Source organism: Polypterus senegalus, chromosome 11, assembly GCF_016835505.1.
Source record: "Polypterus senegalus isolate Bchr_013 chromosome 11, ASM1683550v1, whole genome shotgun sequence".
Taxonomy (NCBI): Eukaryota; Metazoa; Chordata; class Cladistia; order Polypteriformes; family Polypteridae; genus Polypterus; species Polypterus senegalus.
Genome location: NC_053164.1, coordinates 78,243,228 through 78,265,794, shown reverse-complemented (window position 1 = coordinate 78,265,794; position 22,567 = coordinate 78,243,228). Strand labels below are relative to the sequence as shown.

Sequence of the window (22,567 nt, the reverse complement as noted above, 5' to 3'; positions counted from 1 at the left end):
AGAGAAAAAGTAAGACTACTTAATTAAGCTACAGAAGCTGAGAGTAAAAACACCACAAGCACTCCAAATGTACACGTTTACACTTCAGCAATTTAGGTTTCAGTTGATCATTTTTCATCATGCCCAGTGCACAGAGTTAAAACGAGAATGACAAGCTTTATTTTATTATGGTCAAATGAGCTCACTTGGTCATACTGCCATTCATAGAGATAGTTTATTCAGTTTTTAATAATATTTGTTCTTATATCTCTGGGCACATCGTAAAATATACTGTAAACAATGGCAGAATAAAGTGCTTTATCACCTGAGAAGCACAGTAAGAAAGAACCAAAAACTGTTCTTGTAAAAGTGAAAGTTGTAGGCTTTAGCACTCTCCTTTGATTAAGCTTGGTTAAGAAACAGAGAATTGATCAGCTTCTTGCCACCAAGACACAGCACTACTTAAGACAGTCATACTAGGCCAGCATGCCTCAAAGCTGATTGGCTCATTTGGATTTAACTAGAACGTTTTCCCTCGCCTACTCAGACACTTGCTTTTGAAGGTGCTTCCATCTGTCTCTGCTCCAAGGTAGGCTCTTTGCTTTATTTCATAAATAGCTAAATCAGGCAATTTTTTGTGATCCTTCTACTAAAACAAGACATGGCTTAGAGGGCCCCTTCTGCTCTTTCACAAATCTTAAAAAGGGAAGGTGAACCATGCGCTCCAGTCTCTCATCTGTTTTAGCCAGACGGACTACTTAGCCATTATTTACACCTTTTCCAAGGTTATCTCTTACCTGTGGTGCCTTTCCAGCCTGTATCGCTCTCTTCCAAGTGTCAACTTAAAGGCGTAGCAGTAGAAGCGCCACACATTTGCTGATATTTTACACAAAGTTCTTTTAAAAGCTTACCATGCGAGTTACTGAATAGTAAAAAAAAAATCTTTTGTAAACTAGCTATAGTTCTGAAATGAAACATGAATTTATTTACTTTTTTACATTATTATTTTATAAGTGAAATGAGATAAAATACTCTCACTGAAGATCATCATATATTGTTTGTTTACTATGTATTTATTTATTTTCAAAAGACAGCTGTTGTTTATAAGTTTAAGCTTAATCTGTACTGCACACTATATGACAATGAATAAACCTGTCTAAACTACCTCAGCGATTCCCTTAACAAAATCCCAGTGGGCGATGACACATAATCACTGCAAACCATTATAGTATTTTTGATGATATCGCTTTGCAAATCGTAACGAGTAAGTTGCACTACTTGTTTCATAGCTCAATATCTTAAAAGTTAATCAAGGTCATATTTTTCTAAAGAAATCGCTGTTTTAAATAACTATAGATGAGTGTGTTAGTATGAAATGTATTTTTCAATTATAAGAAAAGTAAATAAGTATAAATAATATGTTATTTACTGTTTATAATTAAAGTCTAGGAAGTACCACCCAAAAAAGCAGCTAGAACAGCCTTTCCCTCTTAATTCTCTGTTAAGCGAAGTGTATTCTGAAGTGAACCCCACATGATTTGTTTGAAGCATCCAGTGGTGATGTACAGCATGTGTGCTGTTGTTTTACAATATTTTTAAATGGCAACACTGCATGCCTTCTACTTCCTTTAGTTCATGGTGAAACCAGGAAGCACTCTAGTAATCGAGTAGGCCTAGATTGCCAGACATGGAAATTTTAAATTTGTTTTTCAAGAATGTCATGGTGACAAATACAAATAAAATAGGGCACTGTTTTGTTGTAACCTGGGTTTTTAAAGGCCTTTTCAAAAGTAATACTTCAGATTTAAAAAAACAGTTAAAAGTATTTTTGCAGATCACATAAAAATGCCCTGCCTAAGGTAGTCTTTTTTTTGGTCTGAATTACTTTATAAAACCTTAAGAATTACATGAATATTTCAAAGTAAAATGTAGAGAACTATCTCATTAGTTAAATTCTATAATAATGACATTTAATTGGAACATTATGCAAATTTAGATTTTATTATTTCTTTTTTTCCCCAAGTCTTAATATACACTTTTAAATTCCACTTAATTGTATTCCAATAATATTAAGAATAACTTTAGTACTTATCACTTTAAAAATAAAACAGTTGTGTCTAAATGTTTTGTGTGTATAAAATATAGCTTTGTTTGCACCTTAATACTATAAAAGATTTTGAGTATTAAATATTGTATGAAAAATGATAGCGTTCTTGATTTTTCCATGTAAAGTGAAGTTAATTACTCTCTCTGGAAGCTTGCCATTTAATTTTGCACTACGAAAATTCACATTGTTTTTAATTCATGAAACATATGCAAATTTTACAGTTTAAATGTCCTATCTTTAAAAATGTACATAAATATAAAATCTAATTTTATGACTAATTTGAAAGAAAGCAAAAATTTACTGTGAAACCCTTGATTTGTACAGGTTCAGCTATGCATTGGATGTAGTTGCTGCTTTGATAAGCATTAGAGTTAGCTCCTTTTATTGATTAATTTTAAATAATGGTTTAACTTATTTTTTAAAAATACTGTTATAAGCATGTTAAACACAAGAATCCTTATAAATGCAAATTACGCCTGATCATTACAATGTTATTGTAAGTTTCTTATTTATTGGAAAAATAAACATGCATGCACTTATATATAATATTAACATTTGTGTATGTATATATACATAATAACATGTACATATCTACGTACATTTATATGAAACATGTGCTACCTGTTAACCTGAACTGGACAACATGAGTTTAAAATGAAAGGATATGCACGTATATTGTATGTACATACACAAATGTGTTGAAAAAGAGACAAATTCTCTATATCAGTAAACACAATAAATAATTTTTACTACATGATCGAAAATTAAATCCTTTCCCTTTTCTGCTGAGAAGACTCAGGATATTAGAGCACAGTGACTAGTGCATTCCCCAGACAACTGCTCCATTTATATAGATCAGTATGATTTATATATGTTTAGAGACTTTATAAGATTAATATTGTGCACAACAGAAACTCAAAATACCTGATTGGATTTTTATGACTTTTTTATTTTACTTTCTATATTACCAGCATGTCTGTTGAACATATACTTTATAACCAAAGGTATGTTAAACCAAAAAAACTGTGGCCAAGTATACAACTTCCTGGTTTATAAATTACCCACTTTGTTTATGTTCAGTTTCGAAAAATATGACACAATAAAAAGCAAATGACAATTACTATATATGAGATTATAAAATATTATATATTAATTTTGTATTTAACTATTTCTGCATTAACTGATAAGATCTTCAATACCTTTCGTTAGATAATTTTTGTGAAAGGCGTCATATGAAATATTTATTACTAAAGTTTGAACTCTTTTGTGAAGGTTAATAAATGGTTAGTTGGGCCAAGTAATTTCCTATGTACTGTATGTGCTTGGGAAATACATATTATGTATACGAAGGCCTTTATAGCCTAACTTTACTAATTTCTGAAAATAAAATGTAAACATATTTTCCACGGTAAACATTAGCATGTTATACTTAATTTTCATCTTTATAACTGCAGATAAATTACATTTTGAGATCAAAGGTCTGTCACACTTTTGCAAATGAATTTTTTTATTAAAAATTTAAATGTAATAATTTTCTTCAGATGTCTGAACTATTTCAGAAACGGAAGCGCATATTTAATGTTTTCTGAAATTAGTGTTAATTTATGTATTCATTTATTTGCTTAATTTTTGTCTATTTCATGTACAGTATTTTTGTGATTGATAAACAAGCCGAAGTAGTTATAATTGCAGATTTGAATTAGCCAGTAAACTCTCATGTTGTGTTTCTTAGGCTCATGTCAATATATTTCTTTGAAGCAGTTTTCCACCTTATTCTGATATGCTTTTAAATAGGTCAAACTATTTTTGCACTAAAAATTAAGAAATAAAACTCTCCAATTCTGCTTATTTAAACACTGAATCATGAAGGCTGGAGTACATCCTGACAATGCTATGTGCAATGCAGGAAAAGAACATTTGACACTCACTCATACAGCCCGACTCAGTCACCCCAAGCAATTCTTGAGTTGCCAGTCTTTCTAACATGCATGGCTTGACGATGTGGGAGACACAACACACAGATACGGAGAAAATGTGCAAACTTCAGGCAGACAGTGACCGGGCTAGGATTCAAACTCAGAAATACAGATATGTGAGGTAGCAGCAACAGCCTATATGGTATAGATTAATATATAATGAACACCACAAAATGACTTCATTAATGGAAAGGCAATAGTTGCACATTTGTAAAAAGTTAAAAAGTTATTGTGACAGCAAAACGTGTATACGTAAAATAACATTATACGAGGTGTGGCAGAAAAGTAATGAGACTGGCAACACTGCAAGCGATCTGGCAACGCTGCGCTGTTGTCCTTGATAGAGCACGTGTATCAGTACCCTCCCATAGCTCAGTGCGAGTTTCAACTCCTTCCGTTAACTATGTGATTTTTGTGACTGCTGTTAGCGAAGTTGTGTTTTTGATTGTGCGTCACGCAAAATGGAACAGCGGAATTTGGAGCAAAGTTGTGCCATTAAACGGCAAGTGTGACGTTTGAAAAGTTAAAACAGGCCTATGGGGAACACTTCAACAACTTCAACTTCGAAAACCAATGAAAACATCGAACGTGTGAACACTCTTGTGAGATCAGACCGTCGTTTAACATTAAGAATGTTGAGTGAACAATTAAATTTGAACAGATTTACTGTTCATCAAATTTTGACTGAACATTTGCACATGCGAAAGGTCTGCCAAAATGGTGCCGAAAAACTGCCCTCTCCATAACAGAATTTTTGACCTCAAAAGGCATTCCTGTGGTTCCCCAGCCCCCTTATTCACCTGACCTCAGTCCGTGTGACTTTTTCCTTTTTCCTAAACTGAAAAATGTCCTCAAAGGACATCATTTCGGGACTTTAGAAAACATCCAAAAGAGTGTAACGGACATGCTGAAGACCATACCGGTTGAAGACTTCCAGCGATGCTACCAACAGTGGGAACAACGTCTCCATCGGTGTGTAGCTGCCCAAGGGAACTACTTTGAAGGGGATAACATTGATGTTTGAAAAAAATAAAAACTTTGGTAAATAAAAAATCAGTCTCATTACTTTTCTGCCACACCTCGTATAAGATCCATTTGCCTATCGAATTTAAATTCCTATTTTCTTACAGGCATGGTCATGCAAAATCAAAGCCTGTTCCAGGGGGATTAGGAAAAAGTTTGGAATCAGTGCTGGATGGGATCCCAGTCAGTGGCAGAGCACATACACTGTGACAGTTTGGAGAACATGAATATGAACAGTGTATTTTTAAATTCTGAGAACATTGTGCATACTTAGTGTGAGCATACAGAACATGTAAAAAGAACTACAGTCGCAAATGAAAGCGAGGCTGAAACCCTGTTAGTGGAGAATACAACCTATTGTGCCATTTTATCTATTTATACAGAAATATAGGCAGTATTTATGTATATTTACTTAAAGTCAATCTGTTGACCATAATTGAGTCTACAATCCTACATATTCTCTCACTTCCATTTAAAGTCTGCTCCCCCATAATTCTTTTAAAATAGACCTATTCAAAACTGCTATACTGATGGCAGCACTACTCTTCTGAATATGCCTACCACTGACTACCATCTGCAGTGTATTAGGGTACTAGTTGCTGCCAGGACATAAGCAGGTATCTGTTTATTTCATTTCTTTGGCTTTTTCAGTGTTGTATGTGTGATAAAGCCTGTTATAATGGCATTTCTACTGCTTGAAGCAAATAGATGTTAATCAACTAACAATGGTATACACACATGCAAAAGATACATGTACAGCTGATGACTTGAAAATATGCACAAATGTCATGTATTTACACACTAGTAGTGTCCGACCTTTTCCCCCCCAAGACCCTATTCAGGATTAACTGGTATTACATTAATACTACATTTGAAGAAGAGCTTTAATTTATCTGAATAATCAAAAAGTAAACATTAGGCATCTGAGACTAGCAAATCTGGATGTGCAAAGTTAATATTATTAATATCAATAATATTTTAAAAATAAAAAATCATGGAATGGGTAGGGTATATAAGTGAGAAAGACACCATATAGCTTATATAAATTACCCAGCAGAGAGGATTGTTTAAAGTTGTAAACGGAAAAGCATCCATACAAAAAGAAATAACAAACTCTAATCTTCTTCAATTGTGTGTCATTTAAGTAGCACCATGATAAACAGCTTTGAAACATCATCCTTAATGTAAAGCAGATGAACTTTTGTTTGTTACCCTTTGTTTTCCTTCAACACTCAAATGACAAATATTCACTTTAATAGATCTTTAATTACTCTTTACTGAGTGTAGTATGTGCAAACGTACGTTGCATCCAGCGCTTGCTTTTTTTTTTACTCTCCAGATTCCTCCAAACCTTACTGATTTAAATTGGTTAATGAAAATGGACAGTGCTACGAACTTGTATGAACAAACAAGTGGGAAAAAACACGGCAAGTGAGCAGTCACCTCAGTGAAGGTGCAAGAGACTGTGACATCAAGGTGAGCCCTACCAGCACAGGTGAAATTAATATCATTTTGTGTGGTGTTAGGATTGTAGTACTTAAATTTGTAAACTTTCTCTAGTACAGTGTTGGTGCATGGGAGCCACTCAGGCAATGAAAGGAGAAGCAAGTAGAAAAGGAAACAATTCATGAGAGCTTGAGTGAAGGACAATGGTTTAATTTATACCACAATCTTTCCTCAGCACTCAGTTTTCCAAATCTTAAGAATAAGACTGCTAACATTAGAAACAACTACGCAATGAAAAATGATTAGTTTACTTTAAGCCAATGGCTACATACTCATAACCTTCTCAAATGTATCAAATCAATTTTGGGTCATAGGAGGCATGGAGATTACCCTGGCTGCTTTGGGCACAAGATAGAAACCAGCCCTAGATAAGGTACCAGCCCATTGAAGGACACACTCTTACACACATATGGTCACATAGGGTTACTTTGGAATTGCCAGTTAAGTTAACATAAATGTCTTGGGAACGTCAGAGGAAAACTCATACAGACATGAGGTGAATGTGCTACATTGAGGTGCAGGACTCACTCATATCTTTCTACTCCTTATTGAAATATCACAGGCACAATGCCAGTTCTTAAGGGAGTTGCTTGGTCGATTACAAAACAACACTTCAGGTAGAAACCAATGGAAAACATTGCCGACACCTATGGTACCAGGTGTCTTCATTAATTTGCCAATGTGCTATGTTCGGTGCATCAAAGACAAACCAAAAAGTGCCAGATGCATTCATGTTGTTTATATGACTTCGCATTAATAAGAATCAGCTTGCAGCCACTTTTTGTTACAGCATATCAGGTGAGGTTACACTTTTTAAAGTAACCCATATATGTTAACACTATATGAAACAACATTGGGCTCTAAACTGAGACAGAGCTATAATGCAAACATGTTATAGATTGATGTAGTGCAACAAGAGGTTTAGCTACACTGTATTTCTAGATAAAACCATATTTTGTCCTCTGGGGGAATTTTGGCTTTTTACAGAAGCTTTATAAATAAATACATAAATAGGTAGATAAGTAATTTATTAAATAAATAAATAAATGCACACACACACTTTGGTTTGAACACACACTGGAATAAATATAAAGCAAAAAAATTCAAAAGAAAGAAAATTTTATGTAAAGTGAAAGCTTCAGGTTTTTTCCATCATTGTCAGGTGTATACACTCCCTATTGTATATCACTTCACCCACAAAACTATTCCATCCCTGCACAAATGGGTGCAAAGCTAAAACACAATTGAATAAACACAAAATATCAAACAAATTTCCTGTCAATAAGAATTTACCCCTCTGTTTTTAGAAAACGCTCATACGTTCTGGGATTGCATGAGACCATGGTGATTTTGTGCTCTGCGTAATTTAGCCAGTATTTTTTGGACTGATGCAAGTGTTCAGATAAAATTTCTAAAAAAAATAAACAAATACATAAAAAAAAAAAAAGTTAAAAAAATATGAAAATTTAACCTTCATGTTTAGTATGTGGGTAAACTTGTTTAAATGAATGCACAGCCCAAAAAAGGTACATGTTGTTAAGCTTGTAACTGGACACATAATTATCTTGTACATTATGAATCTTGTTTAAAACTGCAAAATACATTGTTATAATGTGAAATCTATGTTTATGTCATGCCTTTAAAGCTAAAAAACATTTGTGTAACTATGCAAACTAAAAGGGAATAAAATAAAAACAATAAAGCAAACCACTGAACATAAAAATGAATAAACAAATGTTAAATATGTCTTTTCATTTTCCACTATTGTTCAATTTCTACCACAAAAAGAGCTAGAATACTGCAAGTTTCTTTGTCCAGGGACAATGCAGTTTTAAATAATTTCTAAGAGTCTATACAAAATAAATCATATAAAACCAAAAAAATTAAAAAAATGGCTAATTGCCTAAGGAGATGTGCATCTTCTCTGGAATGTATAATTATATGAGGCAATTAGCTGAGGAAACTGACTGAAAAGAAAGCTAGCAGTCAAAAGTGCAAATATTCCCTTAGATATTTTGGAGACTATAATAATTTAACACAGAAGCGTTAGGGGTTACTGTATTTGCTTTAACACTTTCTTAATGAAGGATTTATGAAAGATCTAATGATACACATATCTGAGCTGCTAATGGCATACCTAATTAGCTTAGAAATTTTGACAAAAATGATACCTTTCAGGTCACAGTATAACAGAGTTGATAAGTTTAATCTTGCTCTTTCACACAGCCAAAGCCCACAGTGACTATTTATAGTTTCTATTATTTTAATCCAGTATGTTCCAAAATACAAAACGTTTATAAGCTTTTTTGAACTAGAAGAAGCTTAGTTCTTAGTTAAAAAGTGAAGCCATGGCCAGTGAAACCAGTTCACTTACAGCTCAGAAATAAATAAATATCAGTTCATGGAATTATTTGCACTTGGTGTTATACTGAAAATGTTTTTATCAATTACACTAAGAATCATTGGATACTTTTGAAGTCTGAATGCTACAAAAAGATAAAAAAAAACACACAAATAAAGAATTAAAACTATAGATTTCAATTATCATTCAACATTTAAATGGAAAATGATAGCTGGATAAAATGATTTTCTAATTTTAAGAGCCAATTGATTAACCTAATTAACTGGAAAGTTTCAAGTCCATAGCTCCAAAGCCATAAGCAGAATAACAATTTAAAAAGGCAGAAGGGAAAAAAGCTTCAGAAGTGGAAAATGGTACCATACATAAAACAATGCACTGAACTGACATGAGCATGTATTATACCAAGGCATTGCTTCTCAAAAATAACTCTTTTTAATTGGACTCTTAGCCTAATTTAGTAAACTGTTATATCTCTGTTTCTTTGTTTTGGGGTCAATATAGAAATTAAAAAACTAAGTTTTATTAGAATGTACCAAGACTTTTTGTATGATAATTTTGGTGATAATTCCTTTAACTTGGTTTCTACAATGCAGCATGTTAGCTTTATGTGTTGTTTGTCCGGGTGTCTGCAAATGATTTGTCTTTACTGGGAGAATTTGAAGGGAGCAAACTACGAGACAAATTAATACAAAAACAACAAAAAAGCAGAGCATTAAGCATTTAAAACTGTGGCAAAAATATAAATAACTCTAAAAGTCATATAAATGTGCAAATCACACTGAATGTAAAAAAAGACAAGAGAAAAAATATCAGCTAAATAAATTTGTGAAGCTGGCTGAAACAAACACCTGCGGCCATATGGGGTCCCGAAGATTGACTTTGAGAAGCACTGTAATAAGAAATATTAAACATAACATCTTTTATATTAAGAGCAATATATTATGGAGTGTGTAACAAAACTGTTTACTGACAATTATAGAAAAAGGGAATAAAATTTACTTAATACACGAACAAGAATCAAGTAACCCATCAAATAAATAAATATCAAATAAATATCATACAGAGCAATCTGTTTAGGACATAAAAAAACAGTGAAATGTTTATATAGACTTAGATCTACTATAGGGTTTATTTCTGGTACATGGAACACTGATTTTTTAATATGAAGCAGAATGATTGAAGCTTTTCAATGAATGCATACATTAATCATTAATATTGTTCAGCTATTTGAAAAAATATATCAAAAACCAATAAATAATAAAATGATTTTGCCACCATCTCCTGTGGCTGTTCTGGCAGTGGCAATTCCCTTTCATCACGTTTTTTCATAGGGTTTGAATAGGAATGAAGGGCTAGGGAACAATATTTGTGGGACTGGGCTCTCTTTGATTTCTTTATTCTTAAATCTGAAATAATTATACTTTTTCTTTTGATTTTGGTTAAAAAAAATTAATCATCATGACCATCATCACTGGTTTAATAGACATTTTCTGGGTTTACCCAGGTTATCAATTTAATGAAAACATGAATACATAAAATGGTGCATGGAATGCACTATGTGATGTTTTCACGCACCACTTACTGTTGGTTCCATCAACCTGAAACGTCTGGGAAAACGATCAGTCACCCAATGACACTGTATTGGATTAAGCAAATATCATTTAATGGCCTGAAGAAAAGTACAAAATATATCATTATGTATATAGCTTGGTTTAGTTTAATTAAAGCCTTAAGTATCTCAAAACTCTTTTAACAGACATTTTTACAATAGATTATTTCTGTCAGTCAACTTCCATGTACCCTTGATCATATTCTAATGTGATACCAGAACATCTGCAGGTTCTTTCCATACATTTTCTTTTTCCCACCATTTACTTTCTGTCTGAATTACTGCACTAATTAGTAATTCTGCAAAGATTGAAAATACTGTCTTGTTTTACTTTGGTTTTAGTTGTTTGTATAGCACTTTATGATAGAGCTTGCTGGGATGGCACTATATAAAACAACTAATTCACTGATACTCCCTAACAATAAGTAAGTCAGTTGTAAGGACTGGAATGTTTATATATCTACCATAGAGTGTGGCTCTTTAGCCAATGCACAACATTACCTACAGGTTAGGGAAAATTAACTCTGAAGGTGATTTAAAAAATCAACAACATGTAACCTTGTCAATATTAATTTAATAGAGCTTTGACCCAGTAAACACAACTTTAAAATGTTTCCAAATCATATAAAATCACATAAGCAGAAAAGAAGCAAAACACTCGATTGAATATGAAATTCTTCCCCCAGTCTTTTACGTTATCTGAAAGTACTGATTGACACTGTACAAGGCAGTAAAGGTCAGTTTTCTAGAGGGTTTAATTTTACAGACTTGCATTTGAAGATGGCTAAGGAATATGATTTAAAAATAATTAAATCTGAATAATTAATTAATTAAATTTGATTTCAGAGAAGATGTAATTCTTTGAACAAATTCATGCATTTTATTTGACAAATGAAAACTATACAGTCAATTGAACTTGCTTTGTCAGCTATATACCAGAATGTCCAGATATCTGATAGAGATCATTTTTAGTTTTCCAGGGTCACAGAGAGCCAAAGTCTATCCCAGGCGCATGGCAGAGACCAACTGTAAATTATATGCTAGCCTATTGTATAGGATACTCTCAGTTACAGTCATCAAGTGGCCTAACCTGCCTGAGTTCAGACTTAAGACTTTAGTCCTATTAGGACCTAGGTGGTAGAAATCAAAAGAGATGGAGAAAAGTGGCTTCAGTATTCTTGAATGCACTCACGAAATTGGAAAAATAGGTAAAGGCTCTCACTAAAAAATGTATACAGAAAACTAGAGACAATGTTTAATTTTTTACCCTTCTTCAGGTTTAGTCGTCTACAGACACCTGATGCAGGCTTAACAACTAAGGCACTTTCTTTTTCATTTTTCAGCATGGAAATAACATTTTCCTTTTGCACATTGACACATCTCCTCACTAACTCATGATACTGTGATATCAAATGCACTCTCCTGTTTTCTAGTGTGACAATGATGTTAACCTTTTCACAGAAATATCTTATTCAGTTTATGGAAGAGGAATGGAGGTTTCAGATGACTGCAGGCCTTGACGTCACACAAATATATTAAGTACATTGATTATGGATAAATTAGATGATTATTAATTAAAAGATGAAAAGAGACTTTCCACAGAAGATTGTTTGCATTTCAGCATTCAACTCTCTGTCTGTGAGATCAAACGTGATATTTGGGACGTCTCAACTATCTGTTTTGGATGATGGAAAGAGTAAACAAATGAGTATTTGGGATTTGAAAGTGATTTTACTTTACAGTATATACACTTAGCAGTGAGAGGGTTAAACTGGTGACAAGGATGAGACCATGCAACACATTGGGTCAGTCACCCAGGTGATGACTGAAACAGTCGTAACAGAGAGAGGAGTAAATTCATTAAACAAATGGTCTTAATAGCTCTTGGTTCCTCATTAAACATTTTGTCCACTCCAGATGTAATCAGTTGCTCTTCCAGTCTTTACAAGGCATACCCACACAGTTTCAGGCTGTATATTGGAATGTAAGGACTAGCACTGCAGGCAACAGATTTGCTGTAACAGTGGATCATGACAAGAATGAGATAGTTAGCTCTGACACAGGCAAAAGATGCAGCTGTACCAGAAGCTTTAGCTCTTAAGTTTGTGAAAAGTGCCTAGGCAGTAAATACATCAGCAGCACAGAGACAGAGATATTAAACTGTGACATTTTTAATTTTTACACTTAAGATCCTCAGTCTGACAGTTGGAGGAAAGGAGATGCAGCATATTACGGCTGACCTGATATGTGTTAAAGTGGTGAGGTTACCTGGAGAGATTACCTAATACTTTGGGTACATTTGATAGCTGAGGACTGCAGGAACACCTTGGGCTGACAGTGGGATTATGGACATAACCCCAAGATGTAACCCCTTGCTACAGCTTAAAGGGCCCATTTATCTACTGGAGGGTGGAGAAGAAGCCAGAGGATCTAGCTAAATAGAGAGGTATGGATGGTGGGAGATTGGAATATAGATGAGTATGTGGACAAGACCACCCACATAATAGACAAGGGTTCAAGACCCAGACATAAGAGTTTTGCTTTCCTCTGTTTGTCGTGTACTCCATTACTACTTATCTTAATTTCCTTTCTTATGAAGTCTATTTTTGCCAATAAAGACAAATGCTTTGTACATTTGATCACTTTGGAATTTATTTTGCTTAGGGATGGCTTAAGAGGGTACCCTATTTCACATGAAATTATATTAAGTTAACCAATATAACCCAGAATTCAGGTTAAAGTGAAACAAAGTGACACATTTAAACCTAGAAAGCAAAAGTATCTTGTAGGTAAAGCCATTTATTTAGTTTTTAGACTTGCTCACAGCCCTGAGCAGTCACAATATTAAGTAGGCAGTATTCACCATGGAAGGCGCATTCACAGTTATGCTAAATGCAGTAAACTTATACCTGAAAAGTCTTTAAAATACTCATATAACCTCAAAGATGCAGTGTAAGAACATTACCTAGGAAAATTCAAAGGGAGAGATCAAACTCACTCACTACACCATTGACCTGCTTTCCTGTATTGCTGCAGTAAAAATACTATATTAATTTATTTTTTACTGACACATGTTTAGACTTCAAAGACAGCATAGATGAAAATGCCCATTTTATTTCTTGATTTACATCCTCTTATTATAATTATTTTTAATACTGTATTTATCCTGTACCGGCTACAGCCTTTTACAAGCAAACCATGCATGACTACTTTCTTTCTTGATAACAATCTGAAAATCAATTAATTAACCTGTAACAAAGTGAGATCTCACTTCAGCAACACTATCAGCACTAATTAATTGAGTTTTGAATAGCAGAAAAGCATCTGTTATTGAAAATGTGAACAAATTCACCTGTTATACCTGTTATTATTCACAATTTTAACACAGAATATTGTAAAGCTTCTATACTGTTATGTTGTCTATTTAAAGTTTATAAATACTAACATCTTGAATTGCTTATAACATATGAAGAGTATTATGTGTTGTTGACACCTGTGAAGTTAAATCTTTACATTATAGTTTTAGTCAAACAGTGATGCTGCAATGTCCCTTTGCCAGCAGGCAGACAACATTCACTTCAGAACATGCACTCACCCTGAACCTAAGCATATTTGGACTCAGACAGTACTTGGATAGGAGGCCATTTAGGAAAAGCTTGGGTTGCTGCTGGAAGAGGTGGCACTGTCCTTCAAATAAGACATAAAACTGAGGTCCTGACTCTCTGTGGCCATAAACGATTCCTGGGCTAGGGTTTATACTTGAATATTTGTACTGGTGCCTTTAGAAATGGGCCAAAATCATTCGGTGAAGGCTTATGAAACAGCATGTGCAATACCCTGGCCTGATGTCCAGCCTAGGGTCTATTGATACCTTGTGCTTGGATAATCTTTTGCTCCCTGCAACCATTTAATGGACAATAAACATTCAGAAAATGGATGAATGTATTTTGAGTAGAACATATTGGCAGATGCTCTGCATTGTTGTGGGACATTTGGTTACTGAAATGCTGTAATCCAGCTTTTTCTATTTGTTTTTGATCACGTCAAGCTATACTGAGATAGATTATCATAATATCTCTTATGTATATAAGATACCCCTCACTACAATAATATTTAGTATGATCATTACCACTGTGTGCTGGCAATCCTGAAAACTAATTTAAAAAGTACACTGATCAATCAACTAGTGGATTCAGCTCTGAAAAAGTTTCTATCAGATAGCTTCCTCATTTTTTCTAGAGGTGAACACTTTTTTACTTCATTGCTTGTATGGTACAAGATGATCATTTGTCTTCCTTTTATTTTTTAATCCCCATGATAATTAAATTTCTAAATACCCTGAAAGCATGTTCGGGTCATCTTTAAACCTCCATTACACTTCTGCTACCTCTTTGCATACACTATTCATGGTTATGTAATATTTTTATCTTTAGTTTTGTCCTGTCATTTACACAGTCTGTGCATCAGGGTGTATTTTCTCTGGCTGCTTTGCTTGAAGCTGTTGGGATGGACTCCAGCACTAACGACCTTGAACTGGAGCAAAAGACAAACAAATGGCATGTGAGTTTTAGGTGACATCTCCATTTGAGCTGAGTAAAAGCAAATAAAGAGGAAGTGAAGATGTAGAAAGAAAAAATTAAACACTATACGAAACCACATGAAACTTAAAAAGTAACAGACATATAGAGAAGCATATGGTGGCCATACTTTTAAACTGCTCATTACATTTGTAACAATGACAATGCTTTCAAACCTGAAACACATCTCGCTCTTTTTCAGTTTGTATTCCTTTAAAAATATTAATGTTTCCCGGAAACAGCAGATGGTAGGTGTCTGCACCAGAGACAGAAGTATTTACAACAAAGACATTACTAGGCTAAATTTGTTATTGTAGTAGCTGGTAACAAGGATGTGGGGACTGAGATTCTCATGTAGGTTTTTTTTCAGATGGGGTATTGTATCCACAGTATGGGCCATGACCACTCAACAACCTGGAGAAAAGCACAAGCATATTGTGCTTTTCACTGTAATGTGTACTAGTGTTGATGAACAGTCAGACAGAGTGAGCCCCCGTCATGCTCATGATGAATTGTTTGCCGGAGACAAAAAACTTCTCATGCATCCATAAATACATAGGTAGACATTTTTTTAAGTATTTTGAATAAATATGTGTGCAAGTAGAATATAATTTCTTGTAGATACAAGTATCAGGTGAGTCACTTCATTGGAGCTGCAAAATATACATTTTTGGATTTCAAAGCATTTCTATTAAACTAAACTTTTAGATTTCCCTGTATATAATTCAAAAGGCACTTTATCAGTAACATAAATGGTCTACAGCAAGTTTTACTTGACCATACTATTCTAACAAATTTAGTCCAATCTGAAAATAATTATTTCATTTGCTTTTGCTGAGCATATGACAAATATCAAAAATCTTTTTATAAGTAAATTCATACAAATCTATAATACAGTATGTTTTTGCTAATTATGCACACATGGTGTCAGGACAGGATCAGACACTTCGTGGCCTTCTAATGCAGTGTTTCATGAATTATGGGTCGTGACTCAAACTGAGCCACAGACATGTCTGTAATGGGTCACCACATGATTGTTTGGTAAATTTGCCGAGACTCATCCATGTGTGAATTCTATGTCATATGATGAAATCTGCTATTTGATCTATTTATTGCAGTAGTACATTTTGTGAAACAATGCCACTGATGAAACACAGAGAGGTTTTGTTTCTGTTTCATGAAAATATAAAAAATGTTTCCCACCTCTTGTGAGGTGAAGAGACAGGACCGCCTGTGGCACTGGTTTGAAATGTTGAAATTAAAATAATAGGTTCGGGACAAGAATGGGATGATTTTATTCTATGTTATGAAGGGTGGGAGAATTGGGTGGGAGTACACGGTATATATAGTGTGCCGTGGTCATGAACAACTGGTCAGAGTCTCATTGTGTGTTCGCCATTATGGCTTACATTGAATGCACAGTTTTATATTTAATTACGTTGTATATGCAATAGTGTAGACCATGCAGCACTTGTTAGTGGAACTGAATAAACTTGGTTTACCCTAAATTTACCTGAGGATGATCTACACTGCAGCGCTGCACCAACTACCTACACCCTTTATATTCCCATAAGCACAAACAAATTAAAAGTGCAAGACATATTTAAAATGACTGCCTCCAGCCAGTCTCGAAGAGTTTGGGATTTTCTGAGTGCTCACATCTTACTAAAATGGTTCCACTATTCTATGACATCCCTTCAACTGCTGTATAATGCTACTCTGTCCTTTGCTAGCCAAAATAAATTACCTAAGCTCCATGTTCATATAACCTGTATACATATCCATAACCATTAACACAAATGACCAGAATTCTAAAACATAGTATCACAAAAGATTGGGTAACTAATACTGTGGAGCACTCAGTATATGAGAAACACTAACTGATATACAATAAAATTTAAACAAAACATAACTTCCAGATACTCTATCATCCTCCCACATGATAAAGGCATGTAGAGAAGGGTAAATGATAATTCAATATTGTCTCTGGTGTTCTATCCATGGTTATTTTGTGACTTGATAGTTCTAGGGTGGACGCCTATACCTTTAGATACTGTAACACAACAAGTAAGTTCAGAAAACAGAGAGATGCTTGAAGGATAGGCTCTGAAAACAGATAGCATGATAGATATTCTGTTATCAGGAAAATAAAAATGTAATGAGGAAAACACGAGGTAATAAAGAAGAATTAAAGTCAATATTTTGGTTTGCATCTTAAATAAACACATACATTCCTATAAAAACACATTGTGAATAAATGTGTTCTTCTATAACTTGTGTTTTTGGCCATTCATTGTCTATTTTCAGTGTGTGAAGATGTCTTTCAAAAACAAACATTTAGATGCTCTTGCAAAAGTTGTGATTAAAATAAGTGTAGTGCTTTATGGTATTGCAGTATAAAAAGCATTTAGTTTAAACTGGTTTAACAGTATGTACGTATGGTTGTGTTTCTGAATTTGAAACTTTAAGGTTGCATAGGCCATTAAAGGGTCATTGGTTGACTACGTTATCTAGCAAGTCACCTAATTCACCTGTCAACTGACTGTGCTGAACATGTGTGATGTGTTGGAATAGTGTTCATCATTAATCATGCTAAATAAAATTGATCAGGAATGTATTGTGTTAACCACATGTTTGTTTATACACCTATTTTGATTTTGATATTTTTAGTTAATTTTTTCTTATTTAATAAAACATACAGGCCCTGCGTTCTCCTTTCAAATCACAAAAATAAATGATTAACTGGTGACTCCAAATTTGCCTCATGTGGCTGTGGATATGTGTTTAGAACTTGGGCTGCCTCCTGCCTTACTCTTGATATCATCAAACTGGTTGCAGAGTTCCAAATCCTCAACTGGATTCAGTGGGTTTGACAAAATATTATATTAGCTAAACCAAAAAACTTACACAGCATCATATTAGAATCATTCTAGGGACTTGCATCTGATTTTGGTATGAAGTCTGCTCCATGACCATGTGAATTTTCTTTGATATCTGCCCATATCCCAAAAATGTCCATCATAGTTTAATTGGCATGGTATGAGTGAGTATAGGTGTCAAGTCTCTTCACAGTTGGTTCCTATATTGTGTCTGCAACTTAAAGAACTGACTTAAGGCTTGTTACAACCCTGCCAAGGAAACTGTGGACTTAAAAAATGCAAAATTGGATTTAAGAATTTCTCAAGTTCAAACTTAACTTTGTCATATATAACTGTTACTATGGAATTGTTGTTTGTACTTGTTCCCACAGTAACAAAACTAAAGAATATGACTATAAATAACATAATAAAAGGGAAATTGACATCATACAACATAAAATGTGACAAACAACAAATAAAAAACCAAAGCAACATCCAACCATGCATGAGGCAGTATTCACAGTTATGAAGGATTAAAGTGAAATAATCTGGGTTTTGAACTGTCAAGACACATGCTGCTTTAAGGCACAAACTGTTTTTGAACCGGTTGGTGGAAGCTTTGATACTGCGGTGCTGTCTGACTGACCACAGAGATAAGGGAAGTTTTTGTTAAGGTGGCTAGAGTCTTGTAATGTGATTTGGATGTCTGACCATGTGTGAGATCTGATACATTTTTATAGCTGTTGCCATAACCTTTGAGACAGTTTTTCCATCTTTTGTTCATGTATTACCACATCACATCACACCCTCAGAGTCTTAGAATTTGGAGCTCCTTCAGAGATAACTACTGTAGATGCAGAAAACAGTACCAGAAATTCCACTGTGGTGTAGAGGAATTAGAGAAGTAAGCCTGTGCAATACACCAATAAAATGTAAATGCACCCTTCTGGGAATATTGCGAGATTTTTTTCCAAAAACTCTTACTGGTTAAACTGAACTGCAACATATTTTTCTCTCTAATTTTTCTAGGTGTAACTTTTTATTTATTCCCAGCAAAAATACCAAGGTTAGCATTCAAATATAAGTAACAGTGTTGACTTTTGAGCTGACTAAGAGGCAGGGAGACATGTGGAGGAGGTGGGAAGTAGGTGGTTTGGTTTTCAATCATCTGTCTCGACTCGAGACAGAACAGAAAAACTGCTTCTCACTGAAGGTCCATACAGGTTTTTTTTTTCTGTATACAATAAAGAATAATGCACATTCTCTGATTGAATATGGGATAAAAAATAAACCTGACAAAAATATGCAAATGCTACACCTTCTTTGCCTACATTTGTGGTCTGCTGTTTTAGCACTGGGGTGGCAGCAGGAAGGGAGCTTGATTTAAGGGGATTTCAGCTATTTCATGATACTAAATTTAGTGTGGTACTAAATGATACCAAATTAGATTTTTTTAAAAATGTCTACTCTTTTTAAACACTGATTTGGTGGTGGCTTCATTCTTTGTTTAAAACTAATTTTTAGAGTTGAAGATTGCATATCTGTCATCTCCCCAAATAAAATATCAGACAATTAAAAAATATCTTTGATTACAAAAGGTAATTTAACCAGAATATGGCTGGATGGCCACCACTTACATTTGTGACTATAAATAATTAAAATACATTGATTATAATATGTATCCATGACTTGCATCATAGCAGTAATTATTATGCAGTTATTGTTTTATTTTTAAATTTTTAAAATTCTGTATGGTATTTTTTTATTTCATTTTGACATCATAGGGTTTTTCTGTGTGTTGAAAAACTAAGTACACCAAATAAAATAAGATTCCAGACTATAACTGTAATAAATGTGTAGAAGTTCAAGTAAGAGTTGTTTTTTTTTTTTTTGCCAACACATCTGATTTTAGTGTGTACAATTACGCACAATCAGCTCATAATCTATTAGATAAATGTTCTCAGCTTTCATATGAGCCAGGGGGATAGTTTAGGAACTACTCTTTCATAAATTTATTATGTAACAACAATGCCCATATGCATCAGAATCAAGAAATCGATTGTTACAGTGTACACATGATGAAGCACTCAAACACTAAAGGCACATGAATCAGTGACTGTCAATTTAGAAACAGGCGTTCCCCAAAACAAGTTAACAGGGTGTTGGGGCCTATCCAGGCACCTTCTAGTACAAGGCAAGAACTAACACCTAATGTAATGACAAACTGCAGACCACATGCATATTCATACTAAATCAAACAGGAACCATTGAGGGAACAACACCAATCAACTTAAAAAGCATGTCCTTGAGATGAGGGACAAAGCCAAATATCTGAGACAAAACATACCCACTCAACAATGACAATGACTGACACAGAATCTAAACCCAGATCTTTGGGTCTGGATCAGCATCTTCAACCAGTATAACGCTTCAACAGAGATTTTAACTCTCCATTGGGTACTTCTTTCATTAGTGTCATGTTTAATAAATCTGAACTACATGTATGTCACATTGTACATTCCTTGAATTGGAATCTACTATTAAGCTACCACAAGCCCATTTGTCCTTCATTTTTAAGTATAATACTGTAAAGTGTTATATATTTAATGTATTCTACTAACGCATTTAAGTGCATTGTGTTATCGTTGTTATTTTTAATATGACTCATGGTTATAAACATATTTAATAAACAAAAATGGAATGGCTGACTCTTTGATAAAGTAACTAAAAACATTTAAAAATACTCCAGTATTTAATCAGTTAACTAAGTTTCTGAATGCACCTGTTAAATTTTCTAACTTACTCAAGTATACTTTTCTCATTGCAGTGTCATAGACATTTAGAGTCCATCAGGACAGCACTAGGATTTAGGTAAAATGAAACATGGAAAGCATGCCAGTATGTCCCAAAGCACACTAAAACACAGAAAGAGATTATTAAGAGCCAAACAGGCTCTGAAGTATGGAAGTAAAATGGAATACCTGGAAATAATGTATGTACGTGAACTGCTCATATGCAATGACACAGTCTTATAATGATATTAAGCAGCAGCTCTATGCTAAAGTCATAAAAGTAATAGGCTTCCCAGAAATGTATTTTTCTTAAATGAAACTGACCTTCAAGACTGATTAGGCATAAATTTGAGTCACAGTTTTTTTTATGGACAATGACCATGGCCATTGTTATGGTGTATAAAATCTGTACATTTTGGTTTCCATTATATTTTGTTTGAGACAAGACAACAGATGAACTAAGACAAATTAAAGCAGGTTTTCTTTCCTTACACCTTACTTTTATAACACTTGTTCATAGCTTAGTATTACTTTATGGATGGACATCTGGAACAACAGTTTGGCTTACAGCCTGGGACAGGAAGAACTACTGACACCTCAGAGTACATCAAAGGTTTTATTGTTTTGGAAAACGGACATTGAATTAATTCATCAATCATTTTGACAGCCAGCCAATCAGGTGCATGTGTTGTGAAACCAAGGCATGACATTTTATAATAAATATGTCTTGGTTTGAGAGAGAAAGCAAAGAAGAAGAAGGACAAGAAGAAGAAGAGGAACGGACGAAGACGGCACTGGTTGTCAGAAAGGCATCATGAACATCAATTGCTAAATCAAACGCCTCCCTAGGACATTCATCCTTGTCATCTGTAACTTTTTCGTAAGCTTTTTCTAAAGACTATATATTCAGACTTTCCTATCAGTACCCATTTTCTAGTATTCTTTGTTCTAGTGGTATTATTATTATTCTTGTAATAAATACCATGCTGCTTTTAACTTTCTATGCTTTGTCTTAATGTCTTGAGTGATTGAAGTAATAAGTTACATTTCTTTGAGCACCTGGTGACAGCCAGATTTTTGCCATTATTTCTGTTCTGCAAGGTTTATAAGGCTGAGATTGAGAGCGCTACTCAATAGTTAGGAACAATATGATAAAGAAGGTTTTCTTGGCTGATAAATGGCCTATAGTCAAGAGTGCTGAGTCTTTGTATGTTTAAATGTATTCTTGTAGACCAAAAGTAATATTTGGGTTTGAGATATCACTAAAACATCGTATGTTGTTCGTGCCGAAAATAAGTAAGTCTATTGAAGTGCTAAATGACAGGCTGTCATTCCTATAGCGCTTGCGCGGTTTTAAGTGCTAAGGGTTAATCAGTGTGTGTCTATCATTCATAGGGAATTGTTGTGGTTAGGGTCTGTGTGTGTATGTTTATCTATGTGTGTGTGTTCATCTTAAAGTGCAACAGTAGACCAACCCGATAACGAACTTGACGAGAACATTTACCCTTGAGAAAACTGGTAAAGGGTAAGTAGAGGGAAACACTATGATAATACAGCCATGTATGTGTACCACCCTAAATTGGAAGAAAGCATACCAAAGACCAAAGAGTAACAAGTGAGGCAAACTGTCCCCAGCAGTCATTTCCTCCCAACACTAGTACTATGAACAACTCTTTAGTCATCAATGTAGATTTCCCTTACAAACAGACCCAACCATGCACCAACCCTTTTTTCCTTTTGCCCCAAAACTTTGCAATCAATGAAACCAATCACAGAAA

General features: G+C 34.2%; 1 protein-coding gene across 2 annotated transcripts in view; it reads left to right on the top strand.

The window, feature by feature from the left end:
* The first annotated feature begins 504 nt into the window (after positions 1-504).
* The window catches only part of LOC120539227, a 111,733-nt gene continuing 89,670 nt past the window's right edge, over positions 505-22,567 (top strand). The window contains exons 1-2 of one of the 2 annotated variants that reach the window (XM_039769104.1): positions 545-568; positions 6,425-6,561. The gene's annotated coding sequence lies outside the window, so the exon portion shown is untranslated. Of the gene's footprint in view, positions 569-6,424; positions 6,562-22,567 lie in introns of both variants that reach the window. The other variant, XM_039769105.1, reaches the window with a different exon arrangement.